Here is a 20,287-nt window from a genome sequence, read left to right as displayed (position 1 = left end):
TGCAGCTATTGATGGTCTTCATTATTTTAGAGCATACCTCCGTACAACATTTTTAGAATCCTCTATTTCAGGCCAACAAATTGGAAAAGTCAGTAAAAATGAAAACGTTAAACAGAATGCAACTTTTAATTAATTTGTTGCAACTTTTTGTTAGGTCTCGCCTGATACAGCACATGCGCTGGACTGGAAGACATATTGTTTACAATTGAGTGGGCTTACAAGCCACCCACAGCATATCATTAGTTGTTTTTGTTGGCACTTATTTGCAATATTTTGATTGCTTATCTTCCGTAGGTTTTCTTCCTGCCTTGTGTTAGTGGAGTGGTGTGGCTCACTGGTTAGAGGCGGCAGACCCGGAAGCAGAGATCAGCCCGGGACCAGGGTTCGATTCCCGACACGGCAGGGTCTTGGGCCAAGGTCAGCGGACTTGATAATTCTCGCCTCGGTGCCTACTCTAACCATGGATCCCACTCAGCAACTCTGGGCAATAGCTTGCTTAATCTCCACTTACGGCCCCATCAGCGCCGGGGATGCTTGTCTTCACCTTGGAGATGCCCAGGAGGGACCATCTCACAGGGAAAGCCAGGATGGGTTCCCCAGCGGTATACAGCGCCGGGACGCCCCTTTGCTGGGGCAGCTGTGCGCTTTACAAGTATACAACATTTAACATTTAACATTTAGCTCATCTCTTTAGTGTTGACCAAGTATGAGTTCTTCCTCATCTTTATGCAACACACAATTTTTTTGTTTTCCAGGCATTTTGGAATTATTCCTATATGTGCAATGTGATTTCCTACTTTTAACTAACCCTGGGCGAAGCACTACGCTACGCTCGCGGAGTTTGCAAAGTTTTCGCAACTTCGCACTACGCGAGCTGCACGTAGCACAGTGCGAACATGTGTAGTGCAGCGTAGCGTAGTGCAGCGGTCGTTTTTTGCTTGTTCGCGGTCCTGAACGTCATGTTCGCGACCGCGAGCAAGCAAAATGACATCCCGGCGAGATTCTCAACACGAGGAGGTCAGGTTTCTCATTGTGAGTGGTTGCGCATGCTCGCAACCGCTCTCAATGAGAAACTACCTGTTCGCGTTGAGAAAGCTGCCGCTCGAGTAATAATCTACTCGAGCAGCAGAAAACTACAGCTCGCACTGTGCAAGATGCCGTTTAATATTTGCACAGTGCCGGATGCTTGTCCGCACTGTGCAATCACTGAAAACGCAACTTGCACAGTGCGAACATGCTACTACGCAGCTCGCGTAGTGCTACGTGAAGTTCGCGTAGTGCGAAGGTCACTTCGCGTAGCGCTACTTCGCGAACTACGCCCACCCTTACTTTTAACATAGGAATATGGCTTCTTACTTAGGTTGCTCTCAACCTAATTGCCCTCTAGTTTGGAACTTTAGTTAGTTGCACCCACAACTGTACAACTCTGCTCTATGCTAAGCCACTCTACACCACTTCATTCTACTCTACGTCATTCTATTCTAAGCCACTCCATTCTACTCCATGCCACTCTGCCCCACGTCACTCTATGCCACTCCACCCTATTCCTTTCCACCCGACTCTATGCCACTCTACTCTATCCCACTTTACTCTACACCATTCTATTATGCACCACTCCACTTCACTCTATGCCACTCCACTCTGCTCCAGCCCACTCTAATCTTCACCACTCCATTCTATACCAATCTACAATATGCCACTCCACACAATGTCACTCTACATCACTCAACTCTATGTCACTCTATTCTACGCCACTTTACGCTACGCCACCCCCACCTGCCCCTCTCTATTCCACTTGCCACTTTATCCTATACCACTGTACTCTATGCCTCTCAACTTCTCACAATGCCACTCTATGCCACTCCATGCCACCTCACTCTTTGCCACTCTAAGCGACTCTACTCTGCCCCACTTTGTCCTCCCACCACTGCACTCTATGCCACTCTACACCATTCTACTCCACACCACTCTATGCCACTCCACTGTACGTCACTCCAAGCAACTCTACTCTATGCCACTCTACCCAACGTAACCCTCCTCCACTCTCTGCTATGCCGCTAACTGTTAGCTAAACTCAACAGCCACCATGCTGCTTTACAACATGGCTAAAAGACATTTGCAAAGCCAATATCATTGGCGAGACAGGTCAGCTTTGCTAATTCTTGTTACATAGAGGCACTTCACTCGAATGTTTGGTGAGTGGGACCCACACATATTTTCAGAAATTTCGACTCCACTCTAGATTAATTAATCCAATAGTCACGTATTATATGTAGAACACACATACAGGAGTAATCTTCCAGTACAGTAAACAAGCTTGCAAAAAATTACCGATCAGTACTGTAAGAAATGCGGATTCATCTCTGTACCATCCTATCCCCCACTCTCTGCAATAATTTAATAAAAGTGCTACAGCTGGCATAACATATGTTTTGAGAACTGGAAGTGCACGCGCCTGTTTTGCGCACCAATCTAAAACAATGATTAATTTTTGTCTCGCGGTTACAAACCACAATGGAGGCCTTCGTTTCGAATGTGAGACAACCTCTTTTTTTTTGTTTCGTGGCCGGCTGCTGATATTTAATTTGAAAGTCCTCTCATCATTAACCTTAATGAGCTGTAAAGTGGCACAAAAGGCATGATCAAATATTGATGAGGGATAAAGTCTCGGTGTCCTCGGCCGCTGGTGAACGCCGCGCGGCTATCTGATAGCAGCCAGGCGACGCCGTCACAGCTGGCCCCTCCAGCACGCTCACAGCGCACGTGCTGTCCTCGTGTCACGCACAACAGCCGCCATCTTCTGAAGCCAGCCTTTCTTTCTAATAAACTTACTGCATGCAGTTAGCCTGCTTATTCCGTGTCCTGGCAAATTATCCCGCGCTCTACTGCTGCTGAGGTCTGGAAAAAACCAGCCACTAGCAGCGTCCTGGCTTCACCGCTTGACCAACAAAAGAACACTTCTGAGAACTGCTGGTCACAGCTTTTCCAAACGCAGAGAACACTAATAGAAGCGTCTGCTAGAGAACATGGTTTCAGAGTGTAATTTCATTTTACTGGTACAGATTATATCTCGTATAAAAAAAATGACGTATGCGAAGAAACTGTTGTATTCGCTAAAACGGTATGAAACATAACATTTCTAATTCTGTGTTTAGCAGCACATGCGTGGCATCTTTACCCTCTCATTTGCCCTGTAAAAAAAAAGCTGGGCCCTCGCAGGCACCGCTCCACCTGGCACGACGCAGGGCAGCACGAAGGAGAACCAGTCCTGCCAGCTCAAAGGACACCCAGTGAGTGCTTAATTTGTAAAATAATAAGGCCCCGTACCCAAAGCTCTGCTCAGAAACCCGTGGGTGGTGCAATGAAATGTTGTCGCTCCCAGTACCAAGGCTGTGTAGTCTTTATTTCACCTCGTGCCGCTTTAATCTACTAACAAACCGCTCGAAGTCGTTTTTTACCAAAGCAGGACGTGCCCTTTATTCTTCTGACTTAATCGCCTTGGAATCTGCGGGTATCAGCGGGAGCCGGCGTGCTCCATTCCTGGGTTTCTGAATCTGGTGAGAGGAGAGGACTACCACAGCGCGAGCGGGACTGCGAGGCCCACAGGTAATTGCGCCGGACCAGCGCGCACACCTGCTGCCTCTTCCCGCTCGCTCCTCCCTGAAGCCTCTGAGTGTTCAAATACGACTCGCGGCCCCCGCTCCGCGGGGGCCGCTCGAAGTCGTTTTTTACCAAAGCAGGACGTGCCCTTTATTCTTCTGACTTAATCGCCTTGGAATCTGCGGGTATCAGCGGGAGCCGGCGTGCTCCATTCCTGGGTTTCTGAATCTGGTGAGAGGAGAGGACTACCACAGCGCGAGCGGGACTGCGAGGCCCACAGGTAATTGCGCCGGACCAGCGCGCACACCTGCTGCCTCTTCCCACTCGCTCCTCCCTGAAGCCTCTGAGTGTTCAAATACGACTCGCGGCCCCCGCTCCGCGGGGGCCGCTCGAAGTCGTTTTTTACCAAAGCAGGACGTGCCCTTTATTCTTCTGACTTAATCGCCTTGGAATCTGCGGGTATCAGCGGGAGCCGGCGTGCTCCATTCCTGGGTTTCTGAATCTGGTGAGAGGAGAGGACTACCACAGCGCGAGCGGGACTGCGAGGCCCACAGGTAATTGCGCCGGACCAGCGCGCACACCTGCTGCCTCTTCCCGCTCGCTCCTCCCTGAAGCCTCTGAGTGTTCAAATACGACTCGCGGCCCCCGCTCCGCGGGAGCCGCTCGAAGTCGTTTTTTACCAAAGCAGGACGTGCCCTTTATTCTTCTGACTTAATCGCCTTGGAATCTGCGGGTATCAGCGGGAGCCGGCGTGCTCCATTCCTGGGTTTCTGAATCTGGTGAGAGGAGAGGACTACCACAGCGCGAGCGGGACTGCGAGGCCCACAGGTAATTGCGCCGGACCAGCGCGCACACCTGCTGCCTCTTCCCGCTCACTCCTCCTTCTACATTACCCCGCCCATCTGCGCGAACGCGGGACGCGCGCGAAGACCGGGCAAAGAGCGGGCCCTCTGAGGCCCTCCGAGACCGACTGAGGCCGGGCAGGGCCATATCCCTTCTATCTACATCTCGGCGATCCTTTTGGCCTCCCTTATGGCTGAGACTTTGGTGCAGTCTGCTGCTGATAAGGTAGGGAGCAACATTAACGGTCCCCTTGACAACTACTTTACCAAACAGGGAACTGATTTAGATCAGGAAAAAAGTCTAGCAGAGCGCAGGGCAGAGCGTAGGCGTTCTGTCGAAAGCGCGAAGAACAAGGTTCCTGCTGAACCCTTATTGGAGACTTCTATCCTCACTATCAGTTGTTCCCCAACTATTGAAGATCCCTCAATTCTGGAAAGCTTCCCACTCCTGTTGAGAGACTGTACACCAACACCCTTGGGACAGGTACCTGAGCAACTAAATCCTACCAGCCCCCACAGTCTGGTACTCCCAGATGCTGTGTTATCCACCAGGACTGCAGCTCAGGTTAAATGTGCCCAAACTAAACCAAGGAAACTTGTGGAGGCAATAATTCATCGACCTCCGCCTGCCAAGAGAAGACGGAAAGGGGGGGATTTGCCAAAATCAAAGGTCAACCACGCGGACTTTGGAAAAACTTCCAAATCAATCACCAGGTCCCATTCGGCTCCAATGGCAACCAACGTGGATTCTTCTAAACAGGTTCTTCCACAATCTCATGTACATGTACAAGTACAGCAACCAATTAGCGCAAATGGCCCAAATGACACTCCTCCTGATCCATCTCCAGCTCTCGACCTAAAATCTGCCTCTTTGGACGGTTTGGAACATCTCATTAGGACATTTATTTTACCAATTATAGAGAGGCTGAGGAGGGTGGAAAAAAGGCTTGAGGTGCTTGAAGCCCGGCCTATAGGGGGGCTGCCAGGAGTTGCACCTGTGGTATTACTTGGGGCGACTTCTGGTGAGCCGAGTAATTCTAAAGGTGTTTCCCAAATTACCCAAATTAGGAATCTTCCACAACAAAAAGCAGCCACTACTAATAAGGCGTCTACTCCAGTTCTGAAGGTATCCAGTCCAAAACAGGCTGGTCCTTCAAAAGCCCCCGATGGGAATCTGCATCAGAATAAAAGGGTCCCCTTTAGACCTACAAGATTGCCCCAGAGGGTTCAACAAACAGAATTGCCCCCGGAAGCTGCCCCATATGTGGTCGTCCTGACGGGAGTACCCACCCTACCTGACAACAAGAGGGAAGGGTTCTTCCAGCTCAAAAATAAAATTATGCACTGGCTAGCTCAGCATCGACCACTTACGCACGATATCAACGGGGAGATTGTGCATGTAAGGCGACTTTCATGGTTGGGTAGTAGGGCTAAAGACATCGACGGTGATCTTGTTGTTATAAATTTTAGGGACCCCAGAGCTGTAAATTATATTCTAAACTGGTCCCAGGGTGGGGGTAGTAATTCCATCATTTCTCGCCCCCTGACCTACTTTTATCCGAGGGTCCCGTCGCTGTCTCATACATTCACTGGTGGACAGCTGCCTACTCACACCATATTTCAACAGCCTTATAACCCTCCCTACCTGCCCCAAATTTCACACCCTTACATTGCTGCTGATCCTTTTGGGTGGAACACAATACCGGTTCGCCCAAGGAATGATCCTAATGGCAGAATGGATCATTTGAAACCTTTTACACCCCTGGAGATCACCAACAGGTTTGATGTTTTTTCGGGATTGGACACCTGTGATTGAAGTTACAGCATGATCAGTATACAGGTGCCCAAATAAAACCGCTGTCTGCTGATGTCTTAGGTGAGAGAATTAACCTTAATCAATCATCCCATGCTTTGACTCCCATTACTATGCCTCCCCCTCTGGACCATGCCCTGGTTCTAGGCGGGTGTACCCCTAGCCTAGCCATCCTGTCTTGGAACATAGCGGGACTGCAAAACAAACTAGATACCCCTGATTGGGTGTCATTTATTGACACCCAAGAGGTCTGCATGTTCCAGGAGACATGGGCTCGGGAGGATAAATGGCGTTTGGGATATGCAAGCTTTACCATTCCAGCTAAATGGGAAGGGAGAGGACGACCCTCCGGGGGGCTCTGCATTTGGGTGGCATCGCACTTGGGCTGCAAGGCTAGAGTTCTTAATACTAACTCAGTGGATGTCCAGTGTGTATTACTGGAATGGCCTAATCATACAAAACTTGCATTGATTAATGTCTATTCTAGACCGGTAGGACCCACAAAACCATCTCCCACCTTTGAGGAACTTTCAGCATTCCTCCCACATATCCCAAAGTGTGCTATGATTGTGGTAGGGGGTGACTTCAACTGTCAGTTTGAGCCACTTACTCTTACAATGGAGGGAGCTCTTGGGGAAGAGGATGATCAGTGGGGAATTCCACAATTGGTGGGTCCCCCAGCCAAATCATGGTCGCCCTTAGCGACACAAATTTTGGCATTTACCCTTAGTAATTCCTTCAGGGCTTGTAATGGTAGATGTGGCAAGGACATTCCTTCTAAACCCACATTCAATAGGGTTGGTCACGAGTCACACCTGGATTACGTCTTGGTCCGGACCTTTGATTGGAGCAGGGTCTTGACCTTTGACGTGGTATCTAGAGGTGAGAGTGACCATAATGCCTTGATTCTCTCTCTGGCTCTCCCGCTCGAACTTAGGACGGAACAGTCAGAGCAAATGACACCAAAGGAGAACCTAATTTTAACAAATGATAGGCGAAGAGTCCGATGGACTAAACTCCTAGACAATCCCGCCCATATCTCGGAGCTCTACGAGAGGATACTCCCCACACTAGAGTCCATGGAGACCATTACAAACTATTCACACTCCGAAGACATCTTTAGGAAGCTGGGTAATCTCCACAAAGATCTGGTGGGAACCCTTGCGGATCTGCTAAACCCAGTGGTGGGGAAAGGGCCCCAAAGGGCACCAAGACACTCATGGTACAGTCCTGCCTGCAGGGAGGCAAAGAGTAAACTGATTGAGGCATTGAAGAATTTGAGGGATCCTGGGATAATTAGGTCAAGGAGGGCTGATTTAAAGCAAGCCATCCACAATGCGAAGGTGAATTGGGATCATACAAATTGGGAGAATATGCTTTCTACTCTCAAGGTAAAAGACACCCGGAAATTCTGGCAAACGGTGAAAACAGGCTCATCTGAGCCGACTCAGGCAGTTGAGGCGAATATTGCCGCCGTGGTCTGGGAGGACCATTTTCGCTGCCTCTATGCAGAGGCTGCGTTGGGTCCACCGAAGCAGCACGTGTGTGCACCACTGGAACATTCCCTGCTGGATACCACAAACGTTTGCCCCCTAAATGTGGTAGCAGTTGACCCTTTGCAGTTCTCCTTGGGTGAGGTAATTGCTGTAATAGCAAAACAGCCACCAGGGAAAGCACCGGGACTAGATAAAATTCCTGGTGACTTATTCAAACATCAACCCTTGATTTGGGCCCCTTATTTGCTAATCATTTTTAATGCAATTCTTGCAGGAATGGCGGTCCCTAGTACTTGGCTGGAAGCAGAGATTGTCCCAATCTTCAAGAAGGGCTCTCCTCTGCTCCCAGCCAACTACAGGCCAATTAGTTTGAGTGATGTCTCGCAGAAGCTTTTCGCGAGACTCATCCTTGACCGCCTCGAGGACTGGATGATTGACCACTCAGTGTTGAGCACATTCCAGGCGGGATTCAGGAGAAAGATCTCAACTACGGACCAGCTCTTTAGGTTGGCCCTTATATTTTGGAAGACTGTGAGGCTGGAGGGGGGCACCTTATACACCGTTTTTGTAGACCTCAGGGCGGCATTCGATCTTGTCCCGCGGTGTAAACTGTGGGTGGTATTAGCTAAACTTGGGGTCCCCCAACCTCTTCTAGATATTATTATTCGCTTACACACTGCAAATTTTGCACAGGTAAGGTGCGGGAGAATGGGCCGCCTCTCAAATGGTTTCCCCGTTGGCAGAGGGGTAAGGCAGGGCTGTGTTTTGGCGCCGACTCTGTTCTGCCTCTTTGTCAACGGGGTAATCGATTTTTTAAACGCCATTGACAACACCGATGCACCGCGGTTGGGTGGCACTAGGGTGCCCGCGATTATGTTCGCGGATGACACCCTACTGCTCTCAAAATCCCCTATGGGGATCCAGCGAGTTTTGGCAGGGTTTGAGGCATTTTGTCAAGAACATGGACTTGAAATAAATGCCTCAAAAACTAAGTACATGATTTTTAATCCGCCAAAAAAGACACGTCCTAATCCACTCATAGGTGCAAACCAACTAGAAAGAGTCTATACTTTTGAGTATTTGGGTGTGATTATTAATGACAAATTCGATTGGGGTGATCATCAGGCTAAGTCACACCTTAGATTGGCTCAACTATCGGGGGGTATTATTAGGCTGGTAAATTCCAACTTATCAACTATCAGGCCGATAGCACCTCCCCTGGAGATTTATAGACTCCAGGCTAGAGGAGCTATCCTCCATGGTAGTGAACTCTGGGGGTATGCTTGTAAAAAAGATCTAGTCACCCTAGAAAATAAATTTCTTAGGCAGTTACTAAAACTACCCCCTAGTACTCCACTCCTGCCGCTTAGATTGGATCTGGGTTTAAAACCCTTGGACCAAGTGGTGGGTGTGAAACCTTTAACCTTCTGGAGAAGACTATGGACAACCCCCGAGTTAGCAAACTACAGGCAGGAACTGCAGGGAATTCTTGCATTGCCACATGTAGTAAATATCCCATGGTTTAAATATATTAAATCTGAATTTGACCGGTTGGGCCTTCTGCCGCTGTGGAATGATCCCTTAGTCGCTTGCCAGGGCATGTCCCGTAAACATCTTGTGGATACGTTCTATGCATGCAACCTGGCATCTCACATCCAGGATACACGCCCAGACTCACTGGTGGATAAATTTCTTGTGGTCAAGGATTCTTATAAGTTTGAGCCAGTCTTGGATGATATTTTCCCAAATCTGGCTCGGAAGCTGTTTCTTCAATGGCGATATAGCACCTTGCCGCTAAGAGCATTTACGAGCAAATGGAAACCATCGAACCCGGAGAGTTGCCCGAGCTGCAATTGCAGGTTGGAAGACGAACTCCATCTAGTCTTCTTCTGTCCTGCATATTCTGCTGCTAGAAGATTCTGGGTAGCCCCCCTATGCAAGAATCTAGGGTTCCGCAGATGCTCTGATGCTTTTCGAATCCTCAAGACTGATCTGACCAATGTAACTGTGTTTGCAATGGCGAAGTTTTTAGAGGCAGCCTGGCATAAGAGACTATGCCTTATTGCCAGGATACTATAATTAGTTACCTGTCCCTGTGCCATTATTACGATAATCACTGCACTGTATTTATCATATTGTTAATATCTGTTTCGCTTAATCTTGGATAGACTGTTTTGTACATATTGGCATTTTATTATCAGCTTGATTTTATTGTCTCTTGGATATGTAATGAATTATGTGTTTTATCGGTGCGGGTGGGATGGGAAGCATGACTGTTTTTGTATCATTTTATTGCATCTTTTATGGCAGAAATGCCGAAATAAAGATTTTCGAAACGAAACTAACAAACACTTCCTGTCCTTTTCTTTAACTTTTGCATGCTCATGCTTTCTCCCTTCATGACTGTTTTTCTGGCTTTTTATTCTAAGTGTCTGATGCTGAAAAATGAGGCGGTACAAAAGGGGGCGGTGATGGATTAAACCCAGATCTGTTGACTGGGTGGGAGTGTTTGATTGGTTAAGATGCTCCGTCCATCACCACCACCCCCTTTTGTTCCGCTGAAAAATGGGGGCCAGGGTCTCAATCACAAAACATTTTCTGTCAGTAGTTGGTTCACACAAGACTTCGACGTGACTTGACCAGAAATTTCCAGGAGTTCAAGTTTACTAATACGCCTGATTCAGAAAAAGCCATTGTCAGCAGGTCTTGTCACCTGTTGTTCAGCAGATGCAAGCACGGCATTGCTCTTTCTTTAGGACCAAAGCAGTCGTGTATAGATCGGTAAAAAATGCCTTCCTGCTTCTTTCTTTTTCGTGGTCATTTTTGCCATATCCCTTTGATTCGACTAGATCGGACAAATATAGCAAAATCCACAGTTATTTTCGGAGTAGTTGTCTCCTGCTCTTGTACAAGGTACAAAGTACTTTTGAATTTCAGTGTCTTTCACACAGGGATTTTTCTGCGAATAGTTGAGCATTACTTCAGGTGTATATTAGCCATTATTATCCGGAAGTGAGGCATGCAAAGTAAGGGTTAAAAAATATTTTTCTCTCCCGAAAAACAATCTAAAGGGGCTAGCTATATGTACTCCAATGCGTAAATGACTAATACCCAAGCTGAGCTAACCCTGTAACAGTGGCTGTGATTGTATCCTATGTAAAAGCAAATACAAATTTATATAAAAAAATCTTTGCACTTCGAAAATGAGGATTGCAAGTAAAGTGTCACAGGATCAATGTTATGCCTCATTCCGTTTAAAGCCTTTACCAGTGGTCCACAGGGAAGGGGTGCCACTTTGAAAACTGTATCTCATTATTCCATTGCCTACAGTGTGGCACGTGATTGCGCCAACTGCTAGTAGCCTTATCAGCATGACCCATCTGGACTATCAGTTACAGATGATTTAATAGCACAGGACCAACATAAGATGTTTGTGCCAACTCAATTCTCCTTTTTAATAACTCTTTTTATTAGTTTTTAGTAATATCTGGTGCCGTTCAGATGAACATTTTCAGGCCAAAGAAATCAAAATGTTGCAACTCCACTGGGTGGAAGCAAGAGAATGGGGCATCCTGTATCGCATTTGATGGTGGAGCAGCAAGGATCCTGTTAGGCACCCAATCGTTCAAGAACATGAGCTAGCCTTATTGGCAGGTATGCCAGCTGCCACATGATATTCCAGGCACTAAATAATTTTCTATTTATCTGTGGAGATATCTGTTTAACTATCTGCTCTTTGAATTTATGTACTAATTTCCAAATAATCCTGTTTGGGATCCAGAGTACCCGCCAAAAAATACATTGACACCTCATCGGGGTACCAAATGCTATATGAATGCAAACCCTTCCCTGTTGCATCCCTCCACTATACTTTCCCAATCCAAAAACAGACTAACATTTCCACAGCTCAAATTAATTTTATATTTCTCTATACTAATGCCCCCACTAATGCTATTTGGGTTCTGGAGTAGCTTGCAGCCCGCCAAAAAGTGCTTCAGCACCTCATCAGGCGTAGCAAACACTATATAAATGCAAACTCTTCCCTTATATACCCCTCCACTATCCTTTTCAATCCAAATAACAGACTAACATATCCACTGCGCCAATTAATTACATATTTCCTTAAACTAATTCACCACTAATCATTTTTGGGGTCTACCTGAATAGACATTGTTGCTTTAAGAGATTATCATTGTATACCTGCAAAAGAAAGAACAAGCATTTGCAATGTAATAGCTGTTGCATTACTAAAAGTTTGAGCTTTTGGTGTTGCATTATTATTTGCAATGCCAATAGGTCAAACTTTCAGTAATGCAACACCTATAGCATTGCAAATGCTTGTTTTGTATGTTTCCTTTAGACGGAAGCACCTCTGAACCCAGCTGCTAACACTCTTACATTACTTCTCAAAAAGAATACATCTTTAGCACTAGGAAGCTTCAACCAGCGCTATCAATTTAAGCCTGGGCTAGCTCCCAAGGAGCCTTTACATTTGCTGATTAACCAAGTGCACAGACTTACATTTCTTTCAGACAGGACGCATCTTGCAGAGCAGGCTTGTTTTTTTTTCTTTAGCTGATTTCCACTCCCTTGGTTTCCAAGTGCATGATCACATGACCCCCCACCCCCCTCACTTCGGTTTCAGCCGGAAGGCACTTGAAGGGCGACAATAACCCGCCAGGGACTGTTGCTTTTTGACAAGAAGCAGGGAAACTGTTTTGTAATATTAAAAAAAGATTGTGACCATTATTTTGAATAGATCACATCCACTTCAGCTATTGATTTATGCATAGTACATTGACCACTCTTCCTTCATGTGGTTCCAGAATTTTCAATGTAATCAGACTGTGCTCCTCCCTCCACGACATCAAGCTGGGAGGGACCAGTGAACACTTCGCTGTTCAGCCTATTGGGTCACTCGCCGTGTTGAGAGCCCATGACAGCGCTGATGTTCACCTGGGCCTACACCAGGCCAGCTGTGAGGGCCCACATCAGCCCTTCCCTGGTGGTCTGCAGGCTCAGGTCTGTTCTCCTCAGTTGCCTTCCTTAGGACCTCTCCTCTCTGACCACAGTGCCAGGGCTCTGAGTGGGCCCGGTCCTGCCGGTGCAGCAGGTGCAAAGACGGGTCCCCATAGGACTCTCCATTTTAACCCTTAGGTGAAAAAAATACGTCCCTACTTTTGATGTAGCTTCAAAGAGACTTGTTTTTCAGTTTTATATAGCGCAAACTTGGAGCACTTTACATGAGCACCAGCTACATTGCACAAGGACATCATATTTTTTGAATCACAGGACGTCATGCTCGAACCTTTTTTCTCTGCCGGCTGCTCTAACCTTATGCCACAACCTCACCCACAAAAGCGAGCAGCATTTTCAATATTATGTACATGAAGTGATAGTTGTTGCTTATTTATCTTATACAACTTACAACCATCGATAAAGCCAATAGTCCTGGCTTGTTGTAGGTGTAATGTTACTTGTGTTATATATCTGGATGAATGGACAGAAGCAGCAAAATACCAGTGGGGCAGTACACTATGCTAAGCACAGATTTTTAGTTTAAGCCTTTTAAGCCACACCCTTAATTACAGCAGCCACGCCCCTATGGGAGACCCCCCAGTTTTTCCATCCCACTTAAAGCCCTGCAAAGGGTCTGCCTCTGCACTGCTCAGGTCCTGCCTCTGGTAGTACCTTCCAACTGTAAAACTCCCTTAGGGTAAATAGAAGCGTTTCCTTGAGCCGATCCGGAGTTCCTGCTGAAGCTGGAGACCGGCTACAGACATCCCCATCGATACCCCTTGAGAAAGGCCACCCCTGCTCCTATTAGTCTCTGTCTTCGGAGGGAGGGATCTTGACATTGGAAGAAATGTACACCCCTATAAGTCGGAATTGTCATTTGATTCCATCCATTAAAAGGATCATTCAGATGAGGATTCCTATTTGCACGGGGAGGGCATATCTGTCAACATTTTGCATGAGACATTTTCAGAGTAAACATACTGTGTGTGTCAAACTAAGGTTTTTACTCGAAAGCCACAAACCTGCAATTCGAGGAAGCGATCATGAGTTTTACAAGTTGCTGCCGGCGAAGCGTTTTATTTATCTTGAACTGAAAACATTCAACTACTTTTGCAAAGCGAAAGGTGAATAGGTGTGCCGTGGCGTCAGCACAGTCACAATAATCAGCTGTTAGAACTACATTTTAAACCGAAAGCTTTGTACCCATTTTTGCCTTTAGCAAAACGTGCTGTACAGTTTTGCTCTGTATTTTTCCAATTTTCCTCTGTTGGGGGCGGGGCAATTTGCCAGGTGGAGTCATCTTGGGAGAGAGGCGCTCGCTCGCTGCATGTAGTGGTCTCTTTACAGGGACGGTTCTAGGACGGTGTGACCGCACCGGGCGCTGACGTCCGATGGGGGAGTCCTGCTTGCAAACCTATTATTGTTTTGAAAGCACCTGCTACCACGTTTCTGGCCTCCAGCAATTTTCAGGAAACAATACAAATTTCAAAATAACCCCGCTGATTAAGGTTCTTTCTAGCGAGAGCTAGGAAGTTTGTCTAGTGGAAGTTTAGACTCATGATGACGTAGCACAGAGGGTTAATATTCCTTCTGCAAAGAACTTACCATGCAGATCACAAAGTGCATATAATGTAAATAGGTCAGTGGGTTTCTACTTTTGTCTGAGAGAACCTTTTTTTTAACTTGCATTTTATACATTCAAATCATAACAGAACAGTGAGCTATTAACTGTCACAAAAGAGCTGCACGCAAACTGCAAGGTACAGATTAGAGTATTATGATTTTTTCCCCCAGTCCTTCATTATCCTAATGTTGTAAAAAGGGATAATTCGGATAGAAATCAATTCTGATTATTAAAGAGAACCCCAACAGTGGTTTACGTTTTAAATTCAGAGTTTGTGCTTCTCCAGACCAAGCATTATTAAACTATACAGATTACCAGTATGGATGACATGTGGCTCCTACACCTTGTAGCCCTCATTCTTATGTTATATTTCCTATGTACTGATTAACACACGCATGATTCATGGTCTCTGTGGGCACGATAAAGCCTTTTGGTGGAGCGGGCAGTACGCCACCACTATGCTCCCCCTGTGCCAAAGCTGTGGATGGGCCACCTGCCAGATAAGGAGTTACCTCCTGTATGGCGGGCTGGGTTTTTACATTCCCACAGCGGTGTCTCCAAAAATGGGCACCGCAATGGCAACATCTAAAACAGTTCTAGCATTGCAAGGACTGTTAAGTTCATGTAGTGCAGGAGGTAGTGTGCATACACACAGGGGGGCACATGTTTTACCCCCTTGTGTACATCCACACAGGGGGTTCCTGCCAAGCATATTGCGGCCTCAGGACTGCCGCGCCACCGCCATGGAACGGCGGTTCCCTAGCAGCGGCGGTCCCATGGCACTCCAACCACCCAAGTCTTAATGGGGCAGTAAGCCAGCGGCGTTGCGGTTGCTGGACCACCACTGCCATGCCACCGCAAGTCTGGCAGTCCTCGCACCACCAGACTCGTTATTAGGCCCTGTGTAGTATGTGTGATGTAAAGTACTTGGACACCCTACACTGATATGGGTGCTGCTTTAAAACTAATTAAATGCAACTGAGAGAGCATGGTTGTGGAGATTTGATGGGCACTGTTAAAGGGTGGTATTTAGGGTATTCATGGCAGAGGTGGTCATTGGGGGACAGCAACAGACAGTCTCATTTGGTGCCATCAGCGCCAAAGCTGGCCCTGGTGTCTATTCCGGTTTTGTAACACCACAAACCCTCTTCTGAGGCCACACCCCTGCCAATACCTATCTAAACCCACACAATCACAGGGGCATTCTGAGCAAGAACGTCATCTTTTGCCTCCAAATCCAGACGCATTCTGAAAGGATCCCTGAAAACACCGCAGACATCTATATGTGACGCAGGTCGCGAGCACATACGGCAAGGACCACCACTAGCAGGGAAGAGAGTCAGGTGGCCAACACTGGAGTGTGAGTGTACAGATTTCCCTCCCGACCCGTAACATTAGAGGGAAACAAAAAAAACATTCTGGGTTGCTGACGGGTGGAAGAGGAAAGAAGACAAACCTCCTTAACTCATTCGTTCGATAGCAGGTCACTGGCGCACTGCGAGGCATCGGGGTACAAACCAAACTTTTTGGCAAGATTTTATCTGCTTTTGAAAGTGACAGGACACATTCTGAGTTGAAGGAGTCAGACCCACAGTTCGTTAACATTTGTGCCACTGTGTAAGGACAGGGAGTCTCCAGGCCACTCCCTTATTTGCTAACCAGCAGTAGAAGTCAAAGGTTTTGCAACACATTCAGCTGCTGTATTTGGCTCTGTTTACACAGCACACTCTTCTTTCAGGCAGAGTCCAGGCTGACATGTACGTTTCCACCTCTGCTTTTTGGGACAGCCGCATGTTTGACCAACAGAATGAAGACATTTCCTGCTGTTAATGTGCATACCGACCAGCACCTAATTAAAGTGCGTATATTAGCAAGCTATATGACGTTGTTGGATGTCGCAATTAAAAGGCATGACATTTGAATAGGTGAAATCTGAGTAAAGTGCGGTATGCTATGCTATGCATGCCAGAATCTTTTTGAAGGGTTCAGTTTACAAACATGTTTTGTAAGTATTCAGTTCAAGAGAAGAGAGAGGGACTTCCTGAGTGATATCATTGAGATGAATAGGAAAGGTGGTTTTTTTTATATACTTTGTGTGTGGGGGCATGTTAAGGGGAGAATGGAAGGCTAGGGTTCATCAGATACTTTTGGACCAGGACACAATGTTTCCATTAAATACCCATAATATCCTTACTCTGAGTCTTTCTTCCTCGCCCAAGTCCATACTTTTGAGGAGCCCTCCTCCTCCAACAGATTACCCTTCGCCCGACCTCTCTTCTACAATTGAGGAGAAGAAAGGCTCCTATCATGTAGAGCCCCTCTTCAATCTCACAAACCTGGTCATATCCAAGTTATTACAAATGACCCAAAATGCCACCACCATCTTAATGAATGGAGCGAGGAAGAAAGAGTCTGAGTGTTTACATTACTGGTAAGCAACTAACCATTTCCTCACTGTCTACTTTACTTCCTCCCGCCAGTCCTCACTTTTAAGCCATAGGCATGCTTCTCACTTCAGTTAACAAAAACAGAGGGAAACCGGAATAAATGATAAGAATTTTATTTTATTGGTTAAGCAAAGCAACAGGTAAGATTTCATATCTACATCAAATATTTTCGTTCCAAAACCCCAGCAACTTTCAGTACAACACTGGATTCTATGTTTATTTACATAAGTAGAAGGTAGAACCAATGTTACTGCTCTACAGATTTCCGAAATTGAAGTCCTTCTGACCTTCAGCCTAGGGCATAGACATGCTTCTGGTTTACCCCACTTCTGAATTGGAAGGACCAATTAAACAACATAGCCAACTACGTAAAGCTGAAGCAAATGGTTTCAGACCTTTTGTCTTTGAACCAAAAGTAACAGATAGAGACTGAGCTTTTCTTTTCTAAGGAAGAAACTCTTTCCAAGGAAATAAGAGTCACTCTCCTAACATCCAATATATAGGGAGAGATTAACAAGATTAAGAAGAAACTCCTAAAGGAGTATTTTCTGCTGAAAATGAAACTGTGATCTGACCGAAGGAGGGAAAGAGCGACCTAAACTAACACGGTAAATTCACAAGCATGGACATCTGCAGGATAAACGGGGCTGGACAGGCCTTTTATTCCACTAGGCATTTCCCCATTGGGCTGAAGTCCTTGGAGGCCATTTTTGAAATCCCAGGGCCACTCCTGGTGCCACCATCACTTTCTTCAGCTCCCTGCAGTTAACTGCAGCTGGGACAGGGAGGATTCAAGGAGAGAGAGGAAAGGGCAGGTAGAGACAAAGCGAGAGGAGAGCGAGAGGAGAGAGAGTGGATGGACCGGAAGAGACATTGTGCGAGGTGACGAAGAGTGGAGCGATAGTGTGAGCATTTGTGTGAGGGCTGCTTTTGGTTCTATAGTCTGACCTAGAAAGTAAAGCCTCAAACTCACTCAGCATTTTAACAGAAGTCATTGCAACCAAGAAAATAACCTTTCAAATCAACTTACTGCAAAGGTTCAAAACGTGTTTTTTTATGGAATCCAACACCAATAACAGATCATATTCTAGAACTACTTCCCTAAAAGCTGGCCTAGCTAAAGAGAAACCTTGGAACATTCTGAAATCATGCGTTTCCAGATCATCCACTTCCTGCCCACGCTTCTCAGTAAGCTTTAACAGATGAACATTGAAGCTTCAGGGGGCTGCTGCTAAAACTAAGTTTCTAGACAACAATTCCTTTGGAGTCCTAACCTTTCAATTTCCAGGCCATTAACGTCAGGATAGACAGAGCCTCTCAGGTTATTCCTTAGAACATTAAATGGGCAAGAAAAAGGAAGACACAACCACTGAACCTTTCACAAGTGATGCAGAAGATGGAATCAGGACGAGCATGGCCAAAGAGGAGCAACTATCGCTCCCATTGCTTTCTCCCTCTTACCTTCAACCAGGTTTCCTTGGCCAAGGACAAGCCAAGGCATCCATCCTTTTTTAAGTTCATTATCAAACCGTTATTAGTCATAATTTATGCATGCTCAACTGTTTATGAATATGGTTTGACTTTATTTGTCACTGCTTAGACGCTGCAGCATATTTGCAGTTTCAGGAAAACCAAAGCGAAACACCCAATATTATTTTATCAGTTTGTGAGTAGGTTTAAATCTTTTCTTCCCAATTGGTTTCTATTACAGACGTATCCTTGTGGCTTAAGCCCACTCTCGCTACTAGGTTTGCCTGACTTCCTGTACAGATTACTTTTTGTACTGCATAGTACTTTACTTTTTGTAACAGACTCCTCAGTGGAGATGAGACTGACCGGCTGCTCTTAGCCCTGAAGAGGGCCTGTACTCATCTAATCTATGGAGAGGTGTGGTGCAGCGGCCAGGGCAGCTGACTTCGGAGCACAGGGCTCATAGTTCGATCCCCAGCTCGGCCGCAGCTCAGCTCAGCACCATGTGACTCTGGGCAATAGCTCAATTAATTTCCACAACGGCCCCCAGCACCTTCAGACCCGTAAGGGTGAGTAGTTCGCGCTTTACAAATACAGATTTTACATTTCATCTATAGGCTGGAGCAACAGCTGTCAACATTGCCACACTGGAACCACACCCTTGAATGACGATGGCCTTCACACAACTGCTCTTTCCATCCAACTGGAAGCAGTTCAAGATGCTCCAATTTGTGCTTTCCTGTCCTTTACATATAATTTTTTGCAATTCCGTTTTGTAATTTATAAGTGAAGGCCTAACCTTCTGCACTCGATAACCTAGTACACCACCTGAAAACATTACACTGTTTTAATTGTAGTTTTAACTGTTAATTTATGACAAAACTGTGCTACAAATAAGTAATAAAATACTGGAGAACTAAAAATCTGTTCAAAACACCTGATGGAATATCGGATCTCAGATTCTCATATCAATTATCAAATTTTAATTGAACATTTTTGACTTCTTTGCTAAGTTAAGCTCAGCAGGAAACATAGACAATGCTCGAAGCCAGGGAGTTCAGAACTTGACCTACACTTGGTTACTGAGAGAAAAAAGATGTCCTCACTGCCAAGAGTGTTCTTTGCTCTGAAAAGGGGATAGCTGTGGAGTTCCTGAATGAATTAGAATTGTCCGAGAAGTTGGATTGGAAAAGGCATCCTCTTTATTGAAAAGGAGAAACTCCAACAACTGCCCAGCATCCAAGAGTCAGCTCAGTAGCTGTTCGCACATTCTCTCTATAAACATAAGCATTCCAAATGGAACATACCAACAAGGATGACATGAGTGAATACATAAACACAAATGGAACAAACCATTATTATCATTCACCTCTGCTTCAGAATGACAAACCAAAATGACAATATTGTACAAAACAACAACCGCAGAAAAGGATACAGAATACTAATACTACAATGCATCAACCTGAGTTAATAACCACTATTCTGTTGAGGTTCCAAATGTATCCATCATCCAATTTGACAGCATTTCGCGGGAGTTTGATTACTTTGTAAGGTTTACTGTAACTGAAGAGATTACCTAATTTCTTTGGCAAGTTAACACTCACTGCATCACCCACATTGTTAGTAAAAATTGTAATTGCTTTGTGTTGGCCATACCGTTCTTTTTTTTTTTCTTCTCTTGTGTTGCTCAGTCCCTATGGAGATCCATTACAAAGTAAATGAAGAGAGCGAAGGAGATAGAGTTAAGCAGACAGCATTGTGTTGTCAAAAGGCCTGTCCATTTACAGAAATATGGTTACTGATAAGTTCTAAGGATTCCAGTCCATTTATTCTATTCCAACAGACAGCTTTGCTGCCTACAGCCACACAGTCCCATCTCTCTTAGGGCCTGATTCTTACTATGGCGGGCCGATGGAACACTGTAGCCTTGGTGGCGGCGTGGACACTGGTCGTCCGACCGCACTATTAGGAGTTGG

At 46.0% G+C, this 20,287-nt stretch overlaps 1 protein-coding gene across 1 annotated transcript in view; it reads right to left on the bottom strand.

Moving 5' to 3' along the window:
• Positions 1 to 20,287, bottom strand: part of MCF2 (MCF.2 cell line derived transforming sequence) — a 1,062,111-nt gene that overhangs the window by 931,277 nt on the left and 110,547 nt on the right. The gene's annotated exons all lie outside the window — the stretch shown is intronic.

Source organism: Lissotriton helveticus, chromosome 4_1, assembly GCF_964261635.1.
Source record: "Lissotriton helveticus chromosome 4_1, aLisHel1.1, whole genome shotgun sequence".
In the NCBI taxonomy this organism is placed as follows: domain Eukaryota; kingdom Metazoa; phylum Chordata; class Amphibia; order Caudata; family Salamandridae; genus Lissotriton; species Lissotriton helveticus.
Note: the sequence above shows the minus strand (reverse complement) of the source record. Positions and strands in the feature narration are given on the sequence as shown.